The following is a 9,349-nucleotide window of genomic DNA, read 5'->3' on the forward strand; positions in this document are numbered from 1 at the left end:
CTAGGTGGTGCAGTGGATAAAGCACCAGCCCTGGATTCAGGAGTACCTGAGTTCAAATCCGGCCTCAGACACTTGACACTTACTAGCTGTGTGACCCTGGGCAAGTCACTTAACCCCCATAGCCCTGCAAAAAAAAAAAAAAAAAAGGCAAGGTAAACAAAACCTATTATAAATACGTATAGTCAAGCAAACAAATTCCCTCATAAGCCATGTCCCACTCCTCCAAAAGAGGAAAGCAAATGTTTCAGTCTGTACTCTGAATCCATTAGCTATCCATATTAGTCCATATCTGGAGGTTGATGGCATGTTAATCATGTGCCCTTTGGAATTTTAGCTGGTCATTATTGACTCCTGAGTGAGGTTTCAGATTCAGCCCACAGAACCAAGCTGAATTCTAAAGTTGAGTGACTTGGGAAGGGAGCTTAGCCCAAGGGAGAGACCAAGTTGTGTTGGTCTGAACCTACAGAGCCTTCCAGATAGCTGACAGGGGCCAACAGGAGTTTAATGGAGCTCTGAAATCCTGCACTTGTATTGCTCAGGCCCAAAGACCTCAGGGTCAGGAGTTTGCAAAGCTCAGACTAGAATCAGACTTTTCTCTCTTAGTGCGCACTGAAAGTTTTCAGGTGAAGAGCTGTCTGGGCTTCTCTGGACAGCTGAGTTTTAGCCAGCCTGATGAGATTTACAATTCTCTGGTTTTAATGGAATTGCAATTCACATTAAAAAATAACACTTTCTAAATTCCCTTTTAAAGATGATTGTTAGTTTAAAGAATTTGTAAATGCTACATTCATATATAGAAGAGGATTTATACAGATAGAGAATGGTAGAGACCAATAGATGATCAGTTAGGAGGGAAATGGTTTCAAATCAAAGCTATCAATAGTCATGTGAAAAAATGCTATAAATCATTATTGATTAGCAAAATGCACATTAAAACAACTCTGAGGTACCACCTCCTCCTCATCAAATTTGCTAACATGACAGAAAAGGAAAATGACAAATGCTATAGGGGATGTGGGAAAAAATGGACCCTAATGCACTGTTGGTAGATTTGTGAACTGATCTAACCATTTTGGTGAACAATTTGGAACTATGCCCAAAGGTCTATAAAATGGTGCATACCCTTTGATATAGCAATACTACTACTAGGTCTATCACATAGAGATCAAAGGAAAAGGACCTATATGTACAAAAAATATTTGTAACAGCTCTTTTTGTGGTAGGAAATAATTGGAAATTGAGGGGATGCCCATCAACTAAGGAATGGCTGAACAAGTTGTAGTATGGGTTTATGATAGAATGCTATTGTGCTCTAAGACAAAGCTTCTTAAACTCTGGGTTGCAACCCCATATGGAGTCACAGAAAATTTGACAACAGTAAAAAGTTATGTAGACCTATTTTACATACCTACATACCTGGGGTGGAGTAAAATTTTCTCAGGCAAAAAGGGGTCAAGAGTGGAAAAAGTTTAGGAAGGCCTGCTCTAAGAAATGACAAAAACAAGCATTTCAGAGAAACCTAAGACTTTTATGAACCGATACAAAGTGAAGTGAGCAAAAACAGGAAAACATTATACGCAGTAACAATGATCAATTGTGAAAGAGTTGACTACTCTGATCAATACAATGATCTGCAACAATTCCATAGGCCTCATGATGAAAAACGCTATCTACCTCCAGAGAGAGAAACAAATTCTCAGTGTAGAATGAGGAATATTTTTTTCATTCCTTTGTTTTTCTTGGTTGTTTTTTTTTGGCAACATAGATAATGTGGAAATAAGTTTTGCATGACTTTGTATGTATAATGTATATTATATTTCTTGCTTTCTCAGTGTGGGGGGAAGGCACTAGAGAAAAGGAGAGAATTTGGAAGTGAAAATTTGTTTTAATTTTTTTTTTTTAAAGAGTGGAAACTTGAATTCGTCCCACAAACCAGGGCTGAGGCCTGTAATTTAGTAACCAGGGCATGGAGTTCAAAACAAGGGGGAACCTGTGGTATGTAGTTCTGGACCTGTAGAATATTCTAGAGGGTAGGGCCAGCAGCAGTCTACTACTGTTCCGACTGTGGGCCAAACTTGTAGTTGCGTTTCCCATATCATAACCAAGGTTGGGATCTTGCAAAGTTCATACAATGAGGGTAGGGATCAGACTTCTTCCTAGATCTGTGTTTAGAATAAATTGTGCCACCCTTAAAATCACTGATGAACATAGTAATCAATACCTGAAAAAGTAGCAATAGAGAGTAGCCAAAGAATAAAAATCATAACCAAACAAGGCCTGATATTCCTTTTAGAAAGTTGCAGAGTCTAATCCTAACACAAAGTCCAAATTTGGGAAGAAAGACTAGTAGAATAGTAAACAAACAAACAAAATAAAAAGAATCCTTCCTTGAGGAGCTCTTATAGTATCAGGGATACGTAAAACACAAACTCAGAAAAAGAAAAAAACTCCCAAACACCTACAATCAAAGCCTCTAAGTTTTTGCCATAAGATCAACAAGAATTTCTGAAAATATGAGCTATTTTCTTGGTGGGTCAATGAGGGTTAAGTGACTTGCCCAGGGTCAATTACACAGGTAGTAAGTGTCAATTGTCTGAGGCAGGATTTGAACTAAGGTCCTCCTGAATCCAGGGCTGGTGCTTTATCCACTGTGCCATCTAACTGCCCCCAAATATGAGCTATTTTTAAAAGTAAAAAGTGATATAAATAAAAGAGTGTTAGTGAAAAGAATTAGAAAAGAAATAAGAGAAATGAAAGTTTGTGAGGAAAGATTTAGAAGGATAATTAACAACTTAGTAGGAGAGGTTCAAAACATTATGCAAAGTAAGGTAGAAAACTTTACCTAGGGTACTTGAAAATTAGAATGAATCATACGAGACCGTGTCTAGCACATAGTAGGCACTTAATAAATGTTTATTGACCTCAAAAGTTAATAACTCTATGTGGGGGAGAAAAGGAAATATCAAAACAAAGTCAAAACACTGAAAAGTAGTCAAAAATATAAAGTTATTTTATATTAAAAACAACTGAATAAAAAGAATAAAAGAAATAATTTAAGATAATTTAACTTAAAAGTGCCCTAAAAATTGTCTACTTCACCTAACCCTGGCCTGCTTATCATATCAGGTGGGCATCCCACCCTGCAGTTGAAACACAAAAAAATGTATAAAATTTTTGCAAAGATGATTCCACTCACCATCAGTATGTGGAACGCAAGCACACTTATAGACAACACAAAGTCCAGAAAACTCAGAATGTATCACATCCAAATAATGGCCTTAAGTGAAACAAGCCTGGCAAATGAAGGCCAGATTACTGAAGTCAGAGCTAGATACACATTTTACTAGAGTGGCTACAGTGATGGGGAGTGCCATCAAGCTAGTATTTGTTTCACAATCAAAACTAGTCTGATCAACAAGCTTGTATGCTTCCACAAAGGAGTAAGTGACTGGCTAATGACTATATGATTGCCACTTGCAGGGAAGCACCACACCACCACCAGTGCATATGCTCCTACCATGATGAACCTTGATGAGGTATAAAAAAAAAAAATTATGGAGAACAGGAGATCCTCAGCATTAATGTGCCAAAAGTGGACAAGCTTATAATCCTAGGTGACTTTAATGCCACAGGAGGCATAGATTATCATATATGACTGAGAGTTGTTGGGAAGAATGGAGTTAGAAAGAGCAACAGCAATGGTCACTTACTACTGAAGACTTGTATATCTCATGACCTTCTCATCACTAACACTGTCTTCCATTTACTTAAATAAAATAAAATAAAATAGAACTATGATGAGCCCTTGTAAAAATCACTAGCATTTGATAGACTGTCATTGTAAGGAGAAGAAATATGATGTGAGAATGATGAAGGCAATGTGTGGCTCAGAGTGCTGGACTGATCCTAGACTTATCTTCTTTGCATTCAACAAAAGTGGCAACCCCAAGGCAAGATGACTATCAGAAGACTTAATGTCAAGCGATTATGCTTCTCCCTGTGTGAAGAGTTTGTTGCTAACGGTTTTTTTTTTTGGGGGGGGGGGTTTGGGTTTTTTTTAGTGAGGCAATTGGGGTTAAGTGACTTGCCCAGGGTAACACAGCTAGTAAGTGTTAAGTGTCTGAGGCCGGATTTGAACTCAGGAACTCCTGAATCCAGGGCCAGTGCTCTATCCACTGTGCCACCTAGCTGCCCCTGCTAACATTTTTTGAATGTCATTAGGCTTCTCTTGTATGGCAAAGTTCCTGGTGTTTATTCTATTCCAGCTGAGATTTACAAGGCAGGACATCCATTTGTTCATACAAAAGCTACAAAAGGTTACATGACAAGAGGAAGTTATCATCCAGGAGTTTAAGAATGTCTCCATTTTCCATCTGTATAAAGGGAAAGGAAATAGGTTGTTTTGTGTCTATCATGGTGTGGGAAGTAGGAGGTTTCTCTCTTAGTCATTGCTGGCATGATTCTTGCCAGAGTCCTCCTGATCCTTCACCTGGATGATCATCTATCTGAGAGCCAGTGTGGCTTCAGAAAGGGCTGAGGAGTGGTTGATATGGTTTTTAATTCCCAACAACTCCAGGAGAAATTTCAGGAGCAAAACAGAAGTCTGTACACAATTTGACGAAGGTCTTAGATATTGTCAGTCTTGGAGGCTTGTGGAAAATCATGACAAAATTTGGTTGCCCAGAGAAGTTCACCTGTATTGTATATTAGTTTCATGACAGCATGCTTGTATGGGTTCTGGGTCATGAATGATGCTTTTGTGCTTTCCCAGTCACTAATGGAATGAAGCAGAGCTGTGTGCTTCTTTCCATGCTTTTTAGCATGATGTTTTCAGCAAGGATGTCTTCAACAGGGATGGAAACAGCACCAAAGTCAGGTATGAAACTGATAGTTAAACTATCTTTCTCCTGCTTGCTTGAAGAATCTGTTATTTGTGATTGGAATTATTAAATTTATTCACTATGTGTCTTGCATTTTTCAGAATAGGGTATTGTTTCTTCCTGTGGAGGCAATCTGGACTCTTTTGATTGGCACTTTGTTTTCCTATGTTCAAAAGTTCTGGGTAGTTTCCTTGAACTTCTTACATTATGGTATTCAGGTTTTTTGACTTGTGTTATTCTTGGAGACCTGTGTTTCTTAGTTGTCTCTGTCTGCATCCTGTCTTTAAGACCAATGTTTTTCTTTTATAGAGATCATGTGCTCTTTTACTGCATGGGTTTTTTTTTTTTTTTTGCTTCTCTTCTTCCAGATTTCCCATAACTTCTCTCTGCTATTCTCTTTTTTTTTGGGGGGGGGGCAATGAGAGTTAAGCGACTTTCCCAGGGTCACACAGCTAGTAAGTGTCAAGTATCTAAAGATAGATTTGAACTCAGGTCCTCCTGAGTCCACGGCCAGTGCTCTATCCACTGCACCATCTAGCTGCCCCCTTCTCTCTGTTATTCTCAATAAGTTGTTCTCTCTTTTCTTTCTTTAGAGAGAGTTACCATTGTGGATTCAAGATTCTGTTTATTATTTCTGCTATATTGGTCATAAATTCTCTTCACAATTCTGTTTCTCTCATAAACTATTTGAGAACATCATGCCACGGTTCTATGATATTTTGGGAAGCTTCAGGGTCCTTTGCCTCATTAAGTGCAGATTCATTTTCTTTTGTTTTATAATTTTTTGAGATGTTTAAGTGCCTTGGAGGTCATATTTCCTTCGATTTACAATCTTCTCTGTTGACTTATCTGCTTGTGCTCAAGGTTTTTAATTTACTTGTCTTCCTCTTGAGATCTTTGGTAATTTCATCCCCCTTTCCATTATTTTCTCATATGCTTATTTTTTCCCTTCCCTTTTTGATAGCAGATTCCCTCAAAGACTGGATCTCAACTTCTTCCTACTTTTCACATTTCTTATTCCCTGCCCCAAGTAACTACCAGGGGAACACAACTAGTTCCAGCTGCATGCCTGTCCCTTTTTCTTAGACCTGGTGGAACCCCACAACATGCTAGTGCCTTGCCACAATTCCCTCTTTTTTTAAAAATTTCTCTGACTGAGTACTGAGGCAGCACAATGTACACTACTTCCCCAGCCATAGCGTACTTCTGCTTGCCTATACCTCTACCTCCTCTGAAATGAAGGGAAGAGCAAAGTAGATTTCTCTTGGTATCACAGAATGGTGATGCAGAGGCATCAGTCAGTGTGTTGGCAGAAATTCATTGGTTTTGTTTGTCCTTCATTCTTGAAGATGACCATGACAACAGGGTGATGTCATGACTTGTAGTGAATTGGATTTAAGTGAGGCAGGGCTGTATAAAGTCACTGGCCTCACTCTCTCCTTCAGGGCCATCTGGGTCCCAGCTGAGTGGTCCCATCATACAAGCCAGATAGAATTTTGGGGATTATGGGGAAACAGGTCTAGACTGAACATGTTATGAATTAGTTTTCTTTTCTATTATTCATCAGGCTGTTACCTCATTAAGGTTCTTTGTATCAGCCTATAGAGATAGCTGCAATTGCTTTACCTTTTACACATAGTAGCTCTTATTTTGAAGAGTTTTAATGGGTTGTAAGAATCAGAGTAAATGTCTGTCTTCTATTTTGTTTGGTCACATGACCTAGAAATCCATACTAACTTATTTAAAAAAGTTAGTAATACTGAAAAAATTGTATCACATACCTAGACCACCTACAGTGGTGTCACCCACGTATAAAATGCTAGGGGATTGCTTTCAGGAGTCTAAAGGCTTAGAACATGAATGAACATTGTGCACTGGCTTAAATGGTTGAGAGCAGTGTTTTCCCATTAGCTATATAGTCAGAACTGTTGGCATTTTTAAAGCAGCCTGACTTAACAACAGTTGTAGTTTTTTGCTGCATTCATGTCTGAGGGTGAAAATGACTCCTTCACTCACAGCAGGGGAGACACCATGTGATAAAGAAGGAAATCTCTAGGGACTCCTTTCTGTACCCTCCCAGATTCTTGTGGTTCTGAGAAATGGGCCTAGGTCTTTGGCCTTTAATCATCCCCTCCCCTACTATTCTAATTATAGGAGTAACTAGAATGCTTCACGTTTTAATTACAGGGGAATAAGGGGAAAGGAAGAGAGGATTTGGAATATTCCTTGCTCTGAATTGCCAGGTCCTTTGCCTACCACCCTTACTCAGTAACCTTTCCTCCTTTGAGGTCCATGTAATCCACATCTTCCACCCAACCAAAATCCTGGTAGTTGTTGTCTACACACTTCTAGGACACTCCCCTTCCTTCTTCAATAAGTTCAGGACTGAATTCACAATCTTTCCCTCCTCCCCAACCCCTGCCTTCATATTAGTGGACTTCAACATACAGATTGAGACTCCTTCATATATACTGAATTTTCCAGTTTTTTCAGCATACTCATTTCCTATGAACTATGAACTCCTTCCCACTTCAGCCACACACAAAGATATTCTATGCTGGTGTTTCTCAAACCTAACCCCAAACTCTTCTTACTTCTAGACTCACATATCCCACTGCCTTTCAGATATTTTGAACTGGATGTCCAATAGACATCTTAAATTCAATATGCCCCATTCTAAACTAATTATCTTTCCCCCTAAACCCTTCCCTCTTGTAAATATCCCTATTACTGTAGAGGGCACCACCATCCTTCCAGTCTCCTAGGCTAGCCATATATGTATCATTCTTAACTCCTTACTATCTCTCACTTCCCATATCCTTCCTGTTTTCAAGGCCTGCTGATTTCACCTTTGCAACATCTCTTGAATAAATTCCATTTTCTCTCCTTTAATATTGCCACCACTCTAATGCAGTTTCTCATATCCCCACACTTGGACTATTACAATAGCCTGCTGGTGGGTTTGCCTGTACCAAGTCCTTCCCCATTCTGGTCCTTCCTCCATCTAGCCACCAAAATGATTTCCCTAAAGTGAAGATCCAACTATGTCATCTCTCTACTCAACAAACTCCATTGGTTCCCTATCACCTCCAAGATCAAATATAAATATCCCTCATTTGGCTTTCAAGGCCCTTCATGCTCCCCCTCTCTAATATACTCTTCAATCTAATGACACTGGTCTCCTTGCTGTTCTGCAAATAAGGCAATTCATCTTCCAACTTTAGGCATTTTCTCTGGCTTATCCCCCAATGTCTGGAATGTTCTTGTTCTTCTTTACTTTCTGGCTTCTCTGCTTTCCTTCAGGTCCCAACTAAAATTCCACCTACTACAGGAAGGCTTTCCCAATGCCTCTTTTTTTAAAAAAAAAATCTTTTAAGAGCCTATATATATATATATATATATATATATATATATATATATATATATATATATATATATAAATTTTTTTTTTTGGTGAGGCATTTGAGACCAAGTGACTTGTCCAGGGTCACACAACTAGTAAGTGTCAAGGGTCTGAGGCCAGATTTGAACTCAGCCCAATGCCTCTTAATTTTAGTGCATTCCCTCCATTGAGTTTTCCTATTTATCCTTTATATAGTTTGTTTGTACATATTTATTTGTAGGTTGTCTCCTCCGTTAGACTGTAAGCTCTCCAAAGGCAGGTACTGTCTTTTGTTATCCCCGGCACTTAGCATGGCGCCTGGCATTTTGTATGCACTTAATAAATGCTTGTTGGCCAATTGGCATCACAAGAGAAAGTGTTAGGGACATCAGAGCCCCTCGACTTTGGATTATAAGGTCTTAATGCTGTGGTACCATATTCATAGAGTGTTGATCACTCTAATACTTTTAAGTCCCTCACCCTTTCCATGGATATTGGGGCTTTTTAGGGGCATTCTCTGCTGTTGTTGCTTCAAGACATATGTCCTTTCAGGTTACATGTATCCCTGGACCATCTCTGAACAAGTTGGGAGGCTATGCTAGGTTGTAGTTGCCTTTATTTTATTTGGGGGTAGGGCAAAACTTTCTACTGCTGACCTTTTGTTCAATTCTGTGGTGGAAGAAGTCACTGATTTTCAATAGAGTCATACATTTATCAGTAGTCACACATTTCTCAATAAATTTCTTGATTATTATTTGGTCTAGAGTGAACTTTAGGGTTATTTTAGACTAGAACTGGGAAGTCTGCCTCCCATTCAGGTAGCAATCTTGGCAGGAATTTGCTTTGTATCTTAAACACTGTTTCTACCATTGGGAAATAAAATTCTGCAACACCCAGAATTCTCTTCCTTCCACAACATATTTCCCTCAAATTAAAAAAAAATATATATCTAAGGACTATTAAAAAAAACAAAAAATAAAAATAAAGACTGTGCTCACAACAAATTTTATAAGCTAAGCCTGAAAGATGTTCAAAGGCTTGTGTAATTAAAACATTTTTCTAAATCAGAAGTTAAAAAATTAATTAC

The sequence above is a fragment of the Dromiciops gliroides genome, chromosome 4 (genome assembly GCF_019393635.1).
Source record: "Dromiciops gliroides isolate mDroGli1 chromosome 4, mDroGli1.pri, whole genome shotgun sequence".
NCBI classification, from domain to species: domain Eukaryota; kingdom Metazoa; phylum Chordata; class Mammalia; order Microbiotheria; family Microbiotheriidae; genus Dromiciops; species Dromiciops gliroides.